This window comes from Falco punctatus (assembly GCF_963210335.1).
Source record: "Falco punctatus genome assembly, contig: scaffold_46, whole genome shotgun sequence".
Classification (NCBI taxonomy): domain Eukaryota; kingdom Metazoa; phylum Chordata; class Aves; order Falconiformes; family Falconidae; genus Falco; species Falco punctatus.
In genome coordinates, this window is record NW_027660143.1 from 898,523 (window position 1) to 917,777 (window position 19,255).

At 50.2% G+C, this 19,255-nt stretch overlaps 1 long non-coding RNA gene across 1 annotated transcript; it reads left to right on the plus strand.

The window, feature by feature from the left end:
* Nucleotides 1-10,960: 10,960 nt before the first annotated feature.
* LOC308057839 lies at nucleotides 10,961-15,242 on the plus strand. The gene is made up of 3 exons (XR_013925489.1): nucleotides 10,961-11,134; nucleotides 12,379-12,569; nucleotides 15,191-15,242. It is a non-coding gene; the product is annotated as an uncharacterized lncRNA (long non-coding RNA).
* The last annotated feature ends 4,013 nt before the right edge of the window (nucleotides 15,243-19,255 follow it).

Sequence of the window (19,255 nt, forward strand, 5' to 3'; positions counted from 1 at the left end):
GTGCCCACACGCTGCTCCCCCCTTGTGCACGCATCCGTTTTTTTCTCACTTTTCTGTCCAGCTCCCTTATCTCTCTGCGAATACACAGTCTCTTTGTCTCTCTTGGCCTTGCATATGTCCTTCACAACACCTGCTGCTTGTTACAGCTGCGGCCTGCTTGGCCTGCTATTACAGCAATGTTACGTGGTCTGCATTGCTCATAATATGTCCGTTGTCTTCCAGTCACTCCACAAATCCCCCTTTTTGTTTCTGAGCGATCCAGACCCCTTTTATCAATCTGTTCATCATTCTCATAAAGCAATTCCACACGCAGCCCATTATCACTAAAGAGATTACAATGGCAATTAACATCGTTATCCCCGTGCAGAAAGGAGTCTTTTAACCCTCCAGTAATTCCTAAACTCTGTAGCCAGTCCGTTAACCCGTTCTCAACCTTTATGGCCTGTACATTTTTTCTCAACTCTGCAAGCTGCTTATGAATAGAGTTCGAGTGATCAGTCAAATTCATACAACACATTCCTTAGCGCTGTTCACTATAGGCTACTCTCTACTGTTCATGCTGTTTCCTTATCTTCTAGAGGTGACATCACATTCCTCCTTTGTTTCTGTCGCATCCTAGTTTCTTCTCATACTCCCTCAAAGTTATTGACCTCTTTGCTGCAGGATCTCAGCTGCACATCGCCAAAGCAAGGCCAAAACTGCACATTATCCCACTGTCTCTGTTCCATACAATTCTACACTTACCGGGATCCCCCTCCCCCACCCCCCGTTTGTTTGGGGGTTTTTTTTGAACAGCTAGTACCAGGCTTGCCATGTTCTGCAGGGCCCTTGCAAACATGACGGCAAACAAGGCAATAGCAAACAAACGATACTGCCAATTGAGTGAATGGATGCCAAAAAGGCTGACATTTTCAAAGATTTTCATAACATGTTGCTGCAATGGGGCGCCTAAAATCCACGCAGCATGTACCATCAAAATCCTCACAGCCATGTCCTTGAGCCAACAACAAAAAGCCAATCCTTGCTCTTTTTTGTATGTAATAGTGGCCAATTTGACTCACGTTCTTAACTGCTTAACAAACAAGGTGATTTAACTCTTGAATGCTTTCCCTGCTGTTACTCCGGATAAGAGAAGAACCACTGCAATATGTTCCCGTCAGTTCCATAAATCAACTACATCATTACCTGCTTCATCCAAAGCTATATTGCGTTTAAGCGCATTATGCTTATCAACATGTTCACGTGTTGATTTATGTGGGTGTCATGGTCCCATCATAGCCTCCTACTGCATTAGCATCTACATAAAGACAACTATCGACGCTCAAAGTGCAAACAATATCAGCTTCTTTTGGATTAACATTATACAGAGGTAATCACTTATCCCCGATATCAAGGCTTTCAGCAAGATTCTTCGTTCCCCACATACATTCACTTGTTTGCAACAACGTTTGCAAGTCAGGAAGGGCACACCAAGCCAGGATGTGTTCAGTTGCTGTGCTAAGGAGACCCACACATCAGTTGTTGGGTTGACTGGCAACAGCTGCGCTCCCACGGTCCGGCACGCTAAGCTCAGGCCGCACACAGCGAGCAGGTATCCATCGCGGACCTTCATCTGTAGAAACACAAGCATCACCTCTCCCACAAGTTAACAATCCATGCGGTCCTGCCAATGCCTGGTATGAGGGTCTTTCCCGCGTACTAAGACACCTTGGTGCTTTTGCTGCTTGTCACCAGTTGACACAAAATATCGTACAATGGGAGGCACCGCATGGTCGACAGAGATTTTCAAAAAGTTCAAAATATAGCATGCTTTCTCTGAACGTTACTCTGGGCCATTCCCCTTTTCTGTTTTTCAAGCAGGCGTTTAAGAGTATCATTCATGCATTCAACGATGGCTTGGCCCGCAGGGGAATGGGGAATACCAAATTGCTGGGGATCCCCCACCGGCATTGTAATGAGTTACATCTGTTGTAACACCAGCGTTGGAAAGCTTGAAGGCCTCTGCCATTAACTCCAAAACTGGGCCCGGGGATACCGTTTGGACAGGCTGGACAGGCTGCAACAATGCTGCGTGCAGCAGCCTGAGAGAGACACTTTTGGCCAATCTGTTGATACAAGAATCGCCAATTCTGAAGATAAAATTGGTGGGCTAACATGACCTGCATGTGCATGAGCACTGCAGGGCAACAGCCTTCTCTCTCTTCCCCGTCCTCTACTGCAGGGCGAGCGCAGATGTTCTGCCAAGGGAGCACCAGTCTGCACAGGCCCTGCTGCTGTCGCTGTCATGCAGCGGCTCTTCTACCCTGGGCTCCCTCTACTGTGTCCCACACCACTGGCCTGCTGTGATGGCAGAGCCAGTGGCACTAGCCTGTTGACGCAGAAGGCTCGGACACAACTGATACGACCAATGTGATCAAGTTGGTGCCCTTTATTAAGGGATACACAGCAATTTATACTCTACAGATGCTATTAACAGACTCACAGCAATTTATACCCCCAGCTAAAAATACACACTCTACGCAGGCTTTGTTATGTAAAAGGTGATAGGTTATAACGACTTGTTCACACGCTTCCACCTCCCCTAGGATTAGTCCCGGTGTGGTGCCCACACGCTGCTCCCCCCTTGTGCACGCATCCGTTTTTTTCTCACTTTTCTGTCCAGCTCCCTTATCTCTCTGCGAATACACAGTCTCTTTGTCTCTCTTGGCCTTGCATATGTCCTTCACAACACCTGCTGCTTGTTACAGCTGCGGCCTGCTTGGCCTGCTATTACAGCAATGTTACGTGGTCTGCATTGCTCATAATATGTCCGTTGTCTTCCAGTCACTCCACAAATCCCCCTTTTTGTTTCTGAGCGATCCAGACCCCTTTTATCAATCTGTTCATCATTCTCATAAAGCAATTCCACACGCAGCCCATTATCACTAAAGAGATTACAATGGCAATTAACATCGTTATCCCCGTGCAGAAAGGAGTCTTTTAACCCTCCAGTAATTCCTAAACTCTGTAGCCAGTCCGTTAACCCGTTCTCAACCTTTATGGCCTGTACATTTTTTCTCAACTCTGCAAGCTGCTTATGAATAGAGTTCGAGTGATCAGTCAAATTCATACAACACATTCCTTAGCGCTGTTCACTATAGGCTACTCTCTACTGTTCATGCTGTTTCCTTATCTTCTAGAGGTGACATCACATTCCTCCTTTGTTTCTGTCGCATCCTAGTTTCTTCTCATACTCCCTCAAAGTTATTGACCTCTTTGCTGCAGGATCTCAGCTGCACATCGCCAAAGCAAGGCCAAAACTGCACATTATCCCACTGTCTCTGTTCCATACAATTCTACACTTACCGGGATCCCCCTCCCCCACCCCCCGTTTGTTTGGGGGTTTTTTTTGAACAGCTAGTACCAGGCTTGCCATGTTCTGCAGGGCCCTTGCAAACATGACGGCAAACAAGGCAATAGCAAACAAACGATACTGCCAATTGAGTGAATGGATGCCAAAAAGGCTGACATTTTCAAAGATTTTCATAACATGTTGCTGCAATGGGGCGCCTAAAATCCACGCAGCATGTACCATCAAAATCCTCACAGCCATGTCCTTGAGCCAACAACAAAAAGCCAATCCTTGCTCTTTTTTGTATGTAATAGTGGCCAATTTGACTCACGTTCTTAACTGCTTAACAAACAAGGTGATTTAACTCTTGAATGCTTTCCCTGCTGTTACTCCGGATAAGAGAAGAACCACTGCAATATGTTCCCGTCAGTTCCATAAATCAACTACATCATTACCTGCTTCATCCAAAGCTATATTGCGTTTAAGCGCATTATGCTTATCAACATGTTCACGTGTTGATTTATGTGGGTGTCATGGTCCCATCATAGCCTCCTACTGCATTAGCATCTACATAAAGACAACTATCGACGCTCAAAGTGCAAACAATATCAGCTTCTTTTGGATTAACATTATACAGAGGTAATCACTTATCCCCGATATCAAGGCTTTCAGCAAGATTCTTCGTTCCCCACATACATTCACTTGTTTGCAACAACGTTTGCAAGTCAGGAAGGGCACACCAAGCCAGGATGTGTTCAGTTGCTGTGCTAAGGAGACCCACACATCAGTTGTTGGGTTGACTGGCAACAGCTGCGCTCCCACGGTCCGGCACGCTAAGCTCAGGCCGCACACAGCGAGCAGGTATCCATCGCGGACCTTCATCTGTAGAAACACAAGCATCACCTCTCCCACAAGTTAACAATCCATGCGGTCCTGCCAATGCCTGGTATGAGGGTCTTTCCCGCGTACTAAGACACCTTGGTGCTTTTGCTGCTTGTCACCAGTTGACACAAAATATCGTACAATGGGAGGCACCGCATGGTCGACAGAGATTTTCAAAAAGTTCAAAATATAGCATGCTTTCTCTGAACGTTACTCTGGGCCATTCCCCTTTTCTGTTTTTCAAGCAGGCGTTTAAGAGTATCATTCATGCATTCAACGATGGCTTGGCCCGCAGGGGAATGGGGAATACCAAATTGCTGGGGATCCCCCACCGGCATTGTAATGAGTTACATCTGTTGTAACACCAGCGTTGGAAAGCTTGAAGGCCTCTGCCATTAACTCCAAAACTGGGCCCGGGGATACCGTTTGGACAGGCTGGACAGGCTGCAACAATGCTGCGTGCAGCAGCCTGAGAGAGACACTTTTGGCCAATCTGTTGATACAAGAATCGCCAATTCTGAAGATAAAATTGGTGGGCTAACATGACCTGCATGTGCATGAGCACTGCAGGGCAACAGCCTTCTCTCTCTTCCCCGTCCTCTACTGCAGGGCGAGCGCAGATGTTCTGCCAAGGGAGCACCAGTCTGCACAGGCCCTGCTGCTGTCGCTGTCATGCAGCGGCTCTTCTACCCTGGGCTCCCTCTACTGTGTCCCACACCACTGGCCTGCTGTGATGGCAGAGCCAGTGGCACTAGCCTGTTGACGCAGAAGGCTCGGACACAACTGATACGACCAATGTGATCAAGTTGGTGCCCTTTATTAAGGGATACACAGCAATTTATACTCTACAGATGCTATTAACAGACTCACAGCAATTTATACCCCCAGCTAAAAATACACACTCTACGCAGGCTTTGTTATGTAAAAGGTGATAGGTTATAACGACTTGTTCACACGCTTCCACCTCCCCTAGGATTAGTCCCGGTGTGGTGCCCACACGCTGCTCCCCCCTTGTGCACGCATCCGTTTTTTTCTCACTTTTCTGTCCAGCTCCCTTATCTCTCTGCGAATACACAGTCTCTTTGTCTCTCTTGGCCTTGCATATGTCCTTCACAACACCTGCTGCTTGTTACAGCTGCGGCCTGCTTGGCCTGCTATTACAGCAATGTTACGTGGTCTGCATTGCTCATAATATGTCCGTTGTCTTCCAGTCACTCCACAAATCCCCCTTTTTGTTTCTGAGCGATCCAGACCCCTTTTATCAATCTGTTCATCATTCTCATAAAGCAATTCCACACGCAGCCCATTATCACTAAAGAGATTACAATGGCAATTAACATCGTTATCCCCGTGCAGAAAGGAGTCTTTTAACCCTCCAGTAATTCCTAAACTCTGTAGCCAGTCCGTTAACCCGTTCTCAACCTTTATGGCCTGTACATTTTTTCTCAACTCTGCAAGCTGCTTATGAATAGAGTTCGAGTGATCAGTCAAATTCATACAACACATTCCTTAGCGCTGTTCACTATAGGCTACTCTCTACTGTTCATGCTGTTTCCTTATCTTCTAGAGGTGACATCACATTCCTCCTTTGTTTCTGTCGCATCCTAGTTTCTTCTCATACTCCCTCAAAGTTATTGACCTCTTTGCTGCAGGATCTCAGCTGCACATCGCCAAAGCAAGGCCAAAACTGCACATTATCCCACTGTCTCTGTTCCATACAATTCTACACTTACCGGGATCCCCCTCCCCCACCCCCCGTTTGTTTGGGGGTTTTTTTTGAACAGCTAGTACCAGGCTTGCCATGTTCTGCAGGGCCCTTGCAAACATGACGGCAAACAAGGCAATAGCAAACAAACGATACTGCCAATTGAGTGAATGGATGCCAAAAAGGCTGACATTTTCAAAGATTTTCATAACATGTTGCTGCAATGGGGCGCCTAAAATCCACGCAGCATGTACCATCAAAATCCTCACAGCCATGTCCTTGAGCCAACAACAAAAAGCCAATCCTTGCTCTTTTTTGTATGTAATAGTGGCCAATTTGACTCACGTTCTTAACTGCTTAACAAACAAGGTGATTTAACTCTTGAATGCTTTCCCTGCTGTTACTCCGGATAAGAGAAGAACCACTGCAATATGTTCCCGTCAGTTCCATAAATCAACTACATCATTACCTGCTTCATCCAAAGCTATATTGCGTTTAAGCGCATTATGCTTATCAACATGTTCACGTGTTGATTTATGTGGGTGTCATGGTCCCATCATAGCCTCCTACTACATTAGCATCTACGTAAAGACAACTATCGACGCTCAAAGTGCAAACAATATCAGCTTCTTTTGGATTAACATTATACAGAGGTAATCACTTATCCCCGATATCAAGGCTTTCAGCAAGATTCTTCGTTCCCCACATACATTCACTTGTTTGCAACAACGTTTGCAAGTCAGGAAGGGCACACCAAGCCAGGATGTGTTCAGTTGCTGTGCTAAGGAGACCCACACATCAGTTGTTGGGTTGACTGGCAACAGCTGCGCTCCCACGGTCCGGCACGCTAAGCTCAGGCCGCACACAGCGAGCAGGTATCCATCGCGGACCTTCATCTGTAGAAACACAAGCATCACCTCTCCCACAAGTTAACAATCCATGCGGTCCTGCCAATGCCTGGTATGAGGGTCTTTCCCGCGTACTAAGACACCTTGGTGCTTTTGCTGCTTGTCACCAGTTGACACAAAATATCGTACAATGGGAGGCACCGCATGGTCGACAGAGATTTTCAAAAAGTTCAAAATATAGCATGCTTTCTCTGAACGTTACTCTGGGCCATTCCCCTTTTCTGTTTTTCAAGCAGGCGTTTAAGAGTATCATTCATGCATTCAACGATGGCTTGGCCCGCAGGGGAATGGGGAATACCAAATTGCTGGGGATCCCCCACCGGCATTGTAATGAGTTACATCTGTTGTAACACCAGCGTTGGAAAGCTTGAAGGCCTCTGCCATTAACTCCAAAACTGGGCCCGGGGATACCGTTTGGACAGGCTGGACAGGCTGCAACAATGCTGCGTGCAGCAGCCTGAGAGAGACACTTTTGGCCAATCTGTTGATACAAGAATCGCCAATTCTGAAGATAAAATTGGTGGGCTAACATGACCTGCATGTGCATGAGCACTGCAGGGCAACAGCCTTCTCTCTCTTCCCCGTCCTCTACTGCAGGGCGAGCGCAGATGTTCTGCCAAGGGAGCACCAGTCTGCACAGGCCCTGCTGCTGTCGCTGTCATGCAGCGGCTCTTCTACCCTGGGCTCCCTCTACTGTGTCCCACACCACTGGCCTGCTGTGATGGCAGAGCCAGTGGCATTACCCGGCTCTGCACCTTCCTGGTCCATCACGGCAACCTGGGTGCCAGTGGGGAAGCTGGGAATTGCCCTTGGCCAGGGCCTCTCCCTGGAGTTGCCAGAGGAGGAATTCCTTGTGGATGGCAGGGATGCCAAAGCATGAGGAATTCCCCATTGGATGGCAGGGACAGTGCGTAGAGCCCCATCGATTTGAAGCCACCCCCAGCAGCCCCTCAGCCATGGCCACGGTCACACAGAACCTCACCGAGGAGCTCATCCATGTCGTCCAGGACACCCTCATAATAACCAGGCAGTACCAAAAGTTTCTGCAAGTAATGATGGCCATGTGGCAAGAGGCGGTCTGTAGTGGGACACACACCACGCTCACCACCACCCCACAGTTCTCTCCCTCCCCTGCCGCCAGGAAAGAGGAGCAGCAGCAAAGACGATCAGCTCTATCCAGGGCTGCTGGAGCCCAGAGGGTTTTTTTCCAGGGCCTTCGAGTAGAGCTGATGGGGGCAGATGCGCACATGGAGAAGAGGGCAGATGGGGACAAAGACCAAGGGGAGGACACGGGGCCAAGCAGAAGCAGCCCTGTGCAGGTGGGCAGAAGGAGCCCAATGGGGATGAGGAAGAGGAGCCCCATGACACCAGACAGAATCATCTCCATGGGCCTGGGCAGCACCATCCACCTGGGGCCAGGCAGCAGCACCCCAGCAGACCCCAGGCCCCAGCACCATGTCCCCATGGGCAGGGCACGTGGGCAGGCAGCCTCAGGACCGTGCTGGGCAGGACTGTGCCTGCAGGAGGGCTGCTCCCAGCTGTGGGGCTGCCCAAAGGCTTGGTGGAGATGCGACTGCCGGCACCACTGTGTCTGTTTCTGCAAGCCCCCGTGGTGGCAGCGCTGCTCCCAGAAGAGCAGTGGGTTGCCCTGCCAGTGAGCAGCTTGCGGGGTGCAGGGCTGGGAACCCTCTGGGGTGCACCCCCATCTGAAATGTTAAATCTTTCCTCTATCCTGGTGCTGGGGCTCATCCATCCATCCCACTTCTGGGGCTGTGTCACCCTCAGTGCCTGAACCCAGTGGGGATGTGGGCACTGCTGGCACCCACAAAATGGGACATGGGGGTGTCTGGTACCACAGTGGGTGTGCTAGAATGGGGGGACCAGGCTGGGCTAGAGAAAGGGGCCAGCATGAACCTCATCAGGTCCAACAAGTGCCGACTCTGGCCCCTGGGGATGAACAAGCCCAGGCCCCGGCACAGGCGGGGGCCACCTTGCTGGAAAGCAGCTTGGCAAAGAAGGTCCTGCTGGGCTCCTCAACGAGCTGCCTGCTGGGCAGGGGATCTGTGCCCCTTGCAAAGGGGGGAACTGGTATGTATTGAGACCCCCGGTGAATCCATACACCACGAATAGAAAGGCATGTTATCCCCAGGTTGGCATATTCAAATGGCTAACAAATGGGGTATGGCCTTGGTGCCTTAAACATTTTTGTCCAATCTAGATAATAGAGTTGAAACATGGGAATAAATCCCCCACCCCATCAAAACACTCCCCTCAGGAATTGTTTGTGAACCATTTGTTGTGAATCGTGGAATAGAACAATGGAGCATGGCATACCCCAGACTTGTGAACCCTTATTCCAAGCATGTGTCCTTGTTGGGGTTTTCAGGCACCAGGGTTTAAACCTGGAGATCCCACCTGTTATGAAAAAACTACCAGTCAAGGAAACACATTGCAATATGCAGTTTTGCTTACCCACAAAACAAAATGGAATTTTGTGTGGGAAGGAAAAAACCCAAACTACGACCCATCAACACGCTCCACTCTTCGATATCCAGCCCCTCAGGGTCCTTTCTGAGCATGTTCAGATGGGAAGATGTACTTTATATTACCTACTTCCTCAAAATTATTTACATATGCACTTGGGTATGTCACTTTGATCCTGGGGGCCTTTCTTGGGGTCTTTAGAGATCGTTAGTGGTCAACAACTTGGTGAACTTCAGCTGAACCTTCCTGGGGCACCTGCACTCTACTTGTTGTTACAGAACTTCATTTCTTCTCTGTGCTATATGGTTTTGATGGCAACACACCGTTAACCCACTTCCCTTGTCTATTGGTATAGCCCAGGTGCCTCAGAAAGCTTGCCACCTCTTACTGAGCTTATTCAATAGGCCGAGTTAATCACTGCTTTAGTTGCAGCCTCTCCTAGTGATTCTTTATAGCTTCATCCCATCAGCGAGGAGAAGCGTCCAGCTCTGCCACTGAAGGCAGCAGCCTCGAGTCACCAGGCTGCTCCCTACAGGAAGCAATCCTGACTGCCTGGATCTCACCGCTGAGAGGCTGTATTTAAAAATGGAGTGTTTTCCAGCAAGGGAAACAAGGCTTGAGCACTCATACTCCAGCTGGTGACTCTCCCAGGCAGCTGCATATTGCCAGTCCCTCAGCAGGGCAGGTGTAGCCAGGGCCCTGCCGGAGCCAGCAGCAAAACACGCTAGCCTTATTCCTGCAGGAACTACAAACGCCGGGGTGGCTGCAGCAGGCTCTGCGAGTCGGGGTGCCTGGTGCCTGTGCCCAGGGCACCTGCCGGCACCTCTTTTCCTCCTTAGCTCTCGGCTCACCCCCAGGGCTGCCCCGGCCAGGCCTGACTACAGCTGCCCCAGGGGCCTGGCACACCGGGGGGTTGGAGCCTCCCCACCGCACCCCCAGGCAGCCAGCAGGCAGCAGACACCCCTGCGCTGGCCTAAGGGCCTCCCTTGCCCCACGGCCGGCCACAGGCCCCCCTCAGCTGGGACACAGCCCCAGCACAGGCTGTGCCTGCCCAGACCAACACGGCTGCCAGGAGGCTGAGGGTGGGCAACGGGAGCTCCCAGCATGCCCTGGGAACAACATGGCTGCCAGCAGCCCCGGGCCTACAGCTCCCAGCATGCCCTGGGAACAACATGGCTGCCAGCAGCCCCGGGCCTACAGCTCCCAGCATGCCCTGGGAACAACCCAGCCATGGGGCAGCCCCAGGCCTACAGCTCCCAGCATGCCCTGGGAACAACATGGCTGCCAGCAGCCCCGGGCCTACAGCTCCCAGCATGCCCTGGGAACAACATGGCCATGGGGCAGCCCCAGGCCTACAGCTCCCAGCATGCCCTGGGAACAACATGGCTGCCAGCAGCCCCATGCCTACAGCTCCCAGCATGCCCCGGGAACAACCTGGCTGTGGGATGGCCCCAGGCCTACAGCTCCCAGCATGCCCTGGGAACAACCTGGCTGCCAGCAGCCCCGGGCCTACAGCTCCCAGCATGCCCTGGGAACAACATGGCTGTGGGATGGCCCCAGGCCTACAGCTCCCAGCATGCCCTGGGAACAACCTGGCTGCCAGCAGCCCCGGGCCTACAACTCCCAGCATGCCCCGGGGCACACCTCCCAGAAGGCCCCGGGGTGCCCCTGCCCTGCAGTCGGGCCCTGTGGGGACACCAACCCCCAGCCCTGGCCCTGCAGGCCCCACAGCCACTGCCCTGGGCTGCTTGAGCACAGGCCCAGGCCCTGGAGCCCCCGTGGGGCAGGGACGAGGGGGAGAGAGGCACCGAGCGACAGGGAGAGGTGGGTCAAGGCAGAGGGGTGGCCGGAGAGGGACAGGAGGCATCCAGAGGGGCAGGAGGAGCGGGAGGGGCTGGGCAGGGATGGAGAAAGGACAGGCACTGGGGAGGAGCAGGCAGAGGGTTGGAGCGGGACAGAGACAGAGGGGCAGGGGGGTGCCCGAGGGATGCAGGGTCAGCAGCAGGAGAGAGGGACAGGGAGAGGAGCGGAGGGGCGGGAAGGGGGACAGAGGCACAGACAGGGCGAGCAGGCTGTGACTTTGGCAGTGGGCGGCAAAGCTGCTTCTGTGGGTCTTTCCTTTCTCCCTCTGCCCTTATCCCCTCCCCACCCTTCCCGTCGGTGAGACTGTGTCTGTGGTGTGCCTGCTCTGGTGAAAGGAGCTCCTGCGCCAGCCTGAAGGCAAAAGAAGAGGGGCAAGGAGCGAGGCGTTGCAGTCCTCAGTTTGCAGGTTTCATATATCGTCCCTGTTCAGAAAACACAGCGTGTATGTGGGTCTGTGGTGCCGGCAGATTTTTATTCTTTATAGCAATTTCTTTAAATACCGGACTTCATGCAGAAGGTTCACATGGTGCTGTGCTTCTAGTAAACAGAATTGCTTTTATGCATGCTGCAGTCTGGAGGTGGCAAGTGCCAGGTTAGAGATGAAGATGGAAATGAAAGCAAGTGACGCACATGCAGTGGTGATCCTGCCACAAACGTGCTGTGTATTGACCTGGGAGAACGCTGCAGGGACTCTCAGAAGTCAAGGTTTTCAGTGCTGTTTCTGTATTTGAGACCCAAGGGATGGTTTTCCTCCGTGTGCGTTTCTGTGCAGGCATGTGCATGGAACATAGGTGTGTCTCTGTGCCATGAGTGGGACTGATGGCAGCTTTTCATTTCATTCCAACTCAAAAGTAAAGAAAGACTGTACCTGCAAAAGAATTCAAACAGCTGTCTTTCTTTCCCAGAGTAAGCATAGAAGCGTGGGGGAGCAGTTTGCAGGTTCAGAATTTGAGCCTGCTCTTGGTGGTAAACCCTCAGGAGAGGAAAGAGAAGCCCCACTTTTTTAACTACAGCTCTGCTTCCCTTAATGTGTCTTCTTGTTAGATTCTGTCGGTGGTCAGTTTAAAAGGACATGATTAAACTGTGCTTGTTTATCAAGATATTTGAGGGTTATTTACTGTCTTAAATCCGCTTACGAGTGGGGCGCTCTGTTGCCCTGTGGGCAGTACAATGTCGAGACTGGTAATTTTCCTTTTCTTCCCTAGTGTACGGATGCATTTATGAAGGCAAGTGTTGGGTCTTATTGGCGCCGCACAAGAAACCAATATGTGATACCCAGACATTCACTGTTAGAAACAGGAAGAAGCCCTTGCTTCAGATTCTGCAAAAGATGTACCAAGGCTGAGGAAAATGGCAGAAAGGGAAGAAATGCCGTAGCATAACTTTGGGATGGCAGGTGAGGTTTTCATCAGTGTTCCTCAAATGTAGCAGCCTCATTTTGTTTGCGGATGTGGTGTTGAACTCAAACTACGAGCTAGTTTCCTTTATTGTGGGTGATACTATAGCGCACGTACCTTTCATGTCCCAAGTGAAGTTGCCAAGGCTCTAGTTAAACTTCTGCAGAACCACTCAAATTTTCCTTAGTGCGTGATTTCCTTCAACAGTCAAGTCCAGGTCTGTGGCATACAATAACCCCTCCCCCATTTGGGATCTGGATGTGGCTGATTTTTAATTTAGACTTATCTGCTGTTAGAGGTTTTCTTTTTTTGGTCCAAATAGGGAAATGCTGATTGTGTGCATTCTTTTGCTTTCTCATAGTGTTGTTCCATGTTTAGTCATTTGTTCCTTACAAAAAAAATGTATGGGTGTCTGTGAAGCTGGAGGTGTTTACGTTCTTGTGGCTGAATGTGGCAGTGGAGCTATCTTGCTGTATTTAAATCAAGAGGAGCATAATGTAATTTCACTTAAAATCTGGTCTTGGTAGGCAGATCCTACCCTGATAAGCATTTTAAAAAAAATAATAAAAAAAAGTTCAAATCTGTGAAGAGGTATAGGTGGAGCACCTGAACTCGTGCAAGGCAGGAATTCTCTCGCTGGTATCCACCCATTGCAGAACTGTTGCCGTCATGACCGTGAAATAGTGAGCCATTAATGTTAACTACTAGCAGCTTGTGAACCTAACAGTCAAGGTAGAAAATAATGTCCCACTGCCACCTTTTTTTAATTTTCTTTTATGTTTTAAAGTTTCTGATTTGATACTTTCTGATGTATTTGAAACCTGTGTCATTATCCTGTGTAGTTTGTGACAAGTGTGTGGCAGATGGGACTTTTCTGCTTGGAGAGGTGGTGAGATGGAGAGTGGAGAATGGTTTTATGGCACAAGTGTAAAAGTATAAAAAGGGATTAAGAGGCTTGTGTACCTTGCTGCCAGTTCAGTGGCATGAGAATTCCTGTAATGACAAATTCCTTCTGGCTCTGAAGGAATGAACATGCCAACCTGCTGAGTTTCCACCCAGAGCAACACTAGCAACGGATGTCGTTCCCAAATGGTGAGGTGGTTGTAAGCTTCATCAGTAGTAGAAGCTGTGGAGAAAGTCACGAATCATCTGCCGTTCTGCAAGTCAAGTGCTTGGCTCTTCTGTCACTAGTGTTGATTTAAGGGTACATTGCTTATAAATCGCACTTGACCTTTGTAATTCTTCCTACTGCTAAGCTCTCAGTGCCATAAGAGAACCATTGTGCTGTGGAGGTCCTGTAAACATACGGCAATGTTTGTGTTTATCCATTTTGCCTTCCCTTAGATGATGTTATTTTGTAATTTGAAACCTTAGTGGCAGGATTTGGGGCTTTATCCTGATCAGCCATCTAAGGGCCAGCTCTCGGCTGCAGCTGCAGCATAAGTATTCAGGTAGTTTGAGCACCAAATGAAACTTCCACTTGGCTGTCATTTTGGCTTTTCCCTTCCTCTTAATTTTTATATTTTAATAAAGAGTTCTAAGTATTTGGCTTCCTTACAGAAAAAAAAAAAAAAAACAAACAACAGTGCTATCCTTGTCCTGTTACGATAGACCCTAATCTGGAGGGCAGAAAGCTGAGACCACCAGGAAGATGTTGAGAGGAAGGGGAAGAATGTTAGAGCCATGAGTTGGGTGTTCTTCAGCTGGCCAGATCTGAGGAGATGGAAAAGGTGCCTCCCAGATAGCTACAGGGAAGCGCAGGAGAGCAGCTGGGAGCCAGAAGTGTGGTGTGGGCATACGAAAGTGCTACACTGTGGTGTGTCAGGCAAATTATTATCAGGAAGTTTCACATTTGTTGTCATTTCCCAAGCTCCTGAGGTGCAGGAATGCTGGAGGCAAGAAGCTGCCAGCATCAACTATGTGGAGAAAGAACACTTCTATCTCCATTTTACTTTCCTCACTTCTATGTTACGGTGGCAGGGCAGTAAAGACCCTGACCCGGACCCGGACCCGGACCCTGACCCTGTGAGTACGCAGGCAGCTTGTGTGGCCAGTGCCGGTGCGGTTCTGGCACAGAGGATCAAGCGCTTCACGCTTCAGAGCTGTCAGGCTGACACTCTTCAGCACTCAATGAAGCTCTAAATTACAGCTAAAGGAAGACAGAAATTTTGCTTCAGAGCTTGATAATGTCATTCTGATCCATCCTTTTGCTTGTTCAGTGGCTACAGAAGGGAGCCACTGCCTTGGTAGGAGCATCCATTGAGTTCTTCCTGTGTGATATTAGAGAATCATTGTGTCTGTTTATGCATGAGATCATTACAGTAGGTGTTTTGAAGATGTTCACATGTGGTACATAAAACCTTTGCCAGTGAAATAGTAAATCCATGCAGTGGGGTCTAAAGCACACAGATCCAGTGCAATCCTCCAAAGCGCTTTGAAAGTCTCTCTCCGAGGGTACAGACCTGGCTGTTGGTGATTCTGTTGACCTGCCTTTTATAGCAGGTTGCTTGGAGAAGTTGCTATGTCAGAAGTCGTCTTCTGCGGGCTGGATGCTGCAAGTGGTAGGATGTTTAAGGAAGCAAATGAATAACCTTCAGACTTGGTTTTATTCTTTTAACAGATTGTACACAAATGGGAGGCCTGAGCAGGCTGCTTTTAGCAGGGGAACGTGACCTGACTGCACGGGAGGCAAGGAACTCTCTTCTCTTGCTGACCATGAGCCCTCAGTTTCAAGGCAGATCTGAAGAGGAATATTTGACCCATGGGAAATGCAACTTCAGATACATAACTCAGGTGGGACCGCCGTGTGTGCCCTGTGATAGGAGCCATGTATCCCAAGCATGAACGTAGAGATTGGGCCCGGTTTTTAGCTTGGTTCAATATGAACTGATTCTGTGATCAAGAGCAGGCAAGTCTGCCCCCTGAGAGGATGTTGTCATGGGTGGAAGGGTTGAAGTGCAGTGACTGCGTCAACAAACAGGTGGTTTGAAAAGTCTTTTGGGCAAGGGTCTGGTACGCTGGTGTAATGCCTTTTCCCTTTACAAAGGTGTCCGGTAAACACCAGTGTTCCTGCATGTGTCCAGTAGCGCAGAGACCTCTGTACTTTCTTTGGACTGATTGTTGTATAAGATCTGGGGGGTTTTGGACAGCTCTGAAAATTGTTCAAAAGGTGTCTTGTATGTTGGGTGAAATGGGTCATCACTTCCATAAACCTCTAGCCTGTAAAGAAGAGCCGTGGAAGTAAGGAGATTTTATTTTTTTCTGTTTTTATTGTCACTGGGAGGAAAAGCAGTGATTAGCTATTGACCTGTGATACTCCAGATGCAGGCTGTGCAGTGCATTTGAGGTGGATCACTCCTGTACTGCCAAGACTGAGCCCAGACTCCTCAACGCTTTGCACACTGGCAGTGGAAGTCCTTGTGCAACTGTGGGTACTGGCTTTCTGTGCTGTAGCGAGAAAAATACAAAGCACTGGGGTTAAGGTTTGCAGAGAAGTGGGAAAAAGTTGATTATTTTGTGCTAGGAAGAGAATGTCCTGTACTTTTCAAACTTTGAATGTTTCCACTTGGAATTTAAAACCTGCTTTTAACTCTGTTGCTATGTTTCAGTGGGAGGGAAGGTGTCTTGTAGTTACAGATGATCCGTTCCCTTAAGGATCTTTGCCTTCTGAGTTGAGCTTTCTTGGCTTTACATGAAAAGTGCCTCAAGCTGTATGATTTCAGATGGCAGTGAGGGAATTACATCTCCGTGGGGATTTAGAGAGAAATCCAGAAGTATGTTGCCTTATCGTTTCAGTATATGAACTTTTCAAAACAGGATTTGCTGGGTTTTGAGCAGGAGACCCACTTCCCACGTGCCTACATAAACCCCGTTTTCTCGGACAGACACATGCATTATGGTTTGTGATGCAATATTGACTTGATTCGTAAGCCGTACTGTGCTGTGCTCTTCTGGGCTTGTCGTAGTCCTTTGAAATGCAGCCCTGCACCTCAAAGGGGCAAGCTGTGTGGTCTGCTTTCCCCCACAACACAGAGCAATGTAACTGTCGTAAGTACAGGCAGAGCAAAACTAGTTGAGGGATTTGTGGGCTGCTGTTCGAATCATGATGGGCCAGGAATCAGCCCATGCTTACTAATACGTTTAATTGTCCTACGCCACCTGAGGGGCAGGGCAGTGTCAGGGCATTTTCCCAGGGAATAAAACTGGACATGTCTGATTCTCTCTGAGGGTCCCCTATGTAAAAAAACATCCTTCAGCACCATCTGGATGCTTGGTGTTCTCAAAAGGACCCAAAGGGATGAAGTTCACTCCTGCTGCCTGCGTGACAGCAGGAATTATGTCTGCAGCTGTGCTTCTGCGCACTTCGAAACTGCCTCTGTTTCTTTGCTTGGTCAACCAGAAAAAAACCAAAAAACCTAAGCTGACTTGGCAACAGTGTCTTGCTGTCCTCTCTGAAGGAAGTAATTTACCATCATCTCGCAGCTTGTCAAATGTGCACCAGGTGTGAAGAAGAACATGAGGTGCACTGTCCTGAGCTCTCAGCAGGTCAGGTTTTGCTGTCCTCTGGAAACTGTCTAGCTCTTCAGTTTTTCTCCACGAAGGTCACATTGTTTGGAGTAGTGATGAGGTGGCCCCCCAAATGCCCCAGCTTTGTTTCTAAGTGCTATTAAAGTATTTTGCTTCCTGAAGAGACTGTTCCTCATGAGGAACGGTTACTTCTCAGTAAAGTGACCCCCTTTCCGTCTAAAGGGATGGAGCTTGAGACTGTGGAGGTGGAGGTGCTTGGTGAGGGAGGCAGTCAGGCAGTGCCACTCTGGGGTGCCCAGATGCGCAGGGCAGTGCCGGCACCCGTGTGCCTGGCGAACGCTTCTCTCGCGGTGTTGCAGGGAGAAGGTGTGAGGGTGCTGGGAGAGAGCCGGCGCCCCTGGGAATGACAGCAGCTAAAGGTGAGGGCTGACTGCATGGGCAGCAAAGGGTGAGCCAGCCATTCCCTTTGCAAATGCAGTGGAGAGGGAGGGAGCCCCTCCATCAGCACAGCAACGTCTGCTGGGGCAGGGCCGGAGGCACCGGCACCCAGGGCAGGGCTGGCAGGGGGTCTGAGAGAGCCACTCCGCCACCCCCTTGCTTACTGACCCTGTGGGGAAATCACTTTGGGGGCAGCGATTAAAAAGTGCGTGCAAAGTTTTTAGGTCCAATTGGAACACTGAGAAGGGGTTCGGGGCCTTTCTCAGAGCGCCGCACGTTGCATAGTCATGTGTCATACACAGATTTGGTGACTGGTTTCTCGCTTCTAATGCAAACGCGTACGCATCCTCAGTAGCACTGCTGAAGTGTTTTACGGACTACGCCTGCTCCCCAAGCGGGATTTTGGCCTCTTTGGGGCAGAACTATTTCAGTTAGAGGTCACTATCTCCCACTACCACAATTATCTTTGTCCTATTTTAAACTCATTTTCTGTTGATGTCAGTGGATCCCAAGACCTGATCAGCTTGTGTTCTCTGGCAGCCAGAACTTTCCTCATTGGAAGTCTTCTTCCTGCGCAACTTAGATAACGGTGCTCTTTTCACTGCCTGCTCTTTGTTTCTCACCCCTGCCAAGGCTGCCTCCCTTGATGAGAGTCCCTTCATTTGTAAATACTCTAGAGAGTGGGTCAGCTTGGTGGAGGTGTCAGCTCGACAGAGGGGAAGGTGGAGGGTCAGATCTCTGCATGTGGCAGGGGCTGCATTAACCCTCATCTCCCGCTGCGTGAATGACCGCAGGCAGAGGCACTGTGCAAGGAACATCAAGCCTTTCATGAATGAAGAAAGACAGATCTGGTAGAGGGCTGGGGTTGCAGTGGGTGGGTGCAGGTCACACGTCAGAGGGATCTGTGCTCCAGCTCCACACCTTCTTTATCAATATATCAACGGTGACTGGGGCAGTGTGGAGCACCTTGTCTCCTGGTGTTCCTCAGGGTTCTGGCTCGCTTGGTGGGCACATAGTCGCTATTGGATGCCCTCTGCTTGCTGCTGCCCCCCTGCTCCCCGCTACAGCCCACCGCCGTGGCATCCCTGTGTGGCTTCCCCTCCCAGAGGGTTTTGGAGCTTTTTGCCACTGGGCACACCACCATCTTCTTCCTCTTCTTGGGTGGCATGCTGCCCTGTGGGGACGTCTCTGGCATCCCGAGGGTGTCAGCCAATGTGGGGCGCTTGGCCTGTTTGCCAGCAGCCTTGCCTGATCTGGGCACCACCCGGCAGGAGGAGATGCCCGGTGGTGGTGGCAAGCAGGTCAAAATGACCCGGGGCTGCCTCCGCAGCACCTCCTCCACCAGCTGGGCCATGCAGGGCGGATGATGCAGTTGGGGGGCTGGCCAGGGGTCTCTTCAGCAGGATCTGCTGAGGACTCTCTGGGAGACCCTTGTGGGGACCCTCTGGGCATCCCTTCAAGGGGCTCTCCTCTGAAGTGTCCATAGGACCCTCCTGAGAGGGCTCCATGGGACTCTCTGGCAGCCGGGTGGGGAAGACCGCTGCCAGCCCACCCTGCTTGCCTTTGGCGTCCAGCAAGGGGGATGTTGCCACCCTCTGCCAGGAGGGGTTGGTGTCCTCCTGCATTGCGGCCACCACTTGGTCCTTGGGACAGTCGTCCTCCCTCATGCACTCTAAGAGGTCAGGGATCCTGTTGAGGGTGGTGGTCAAGACAGGGACAT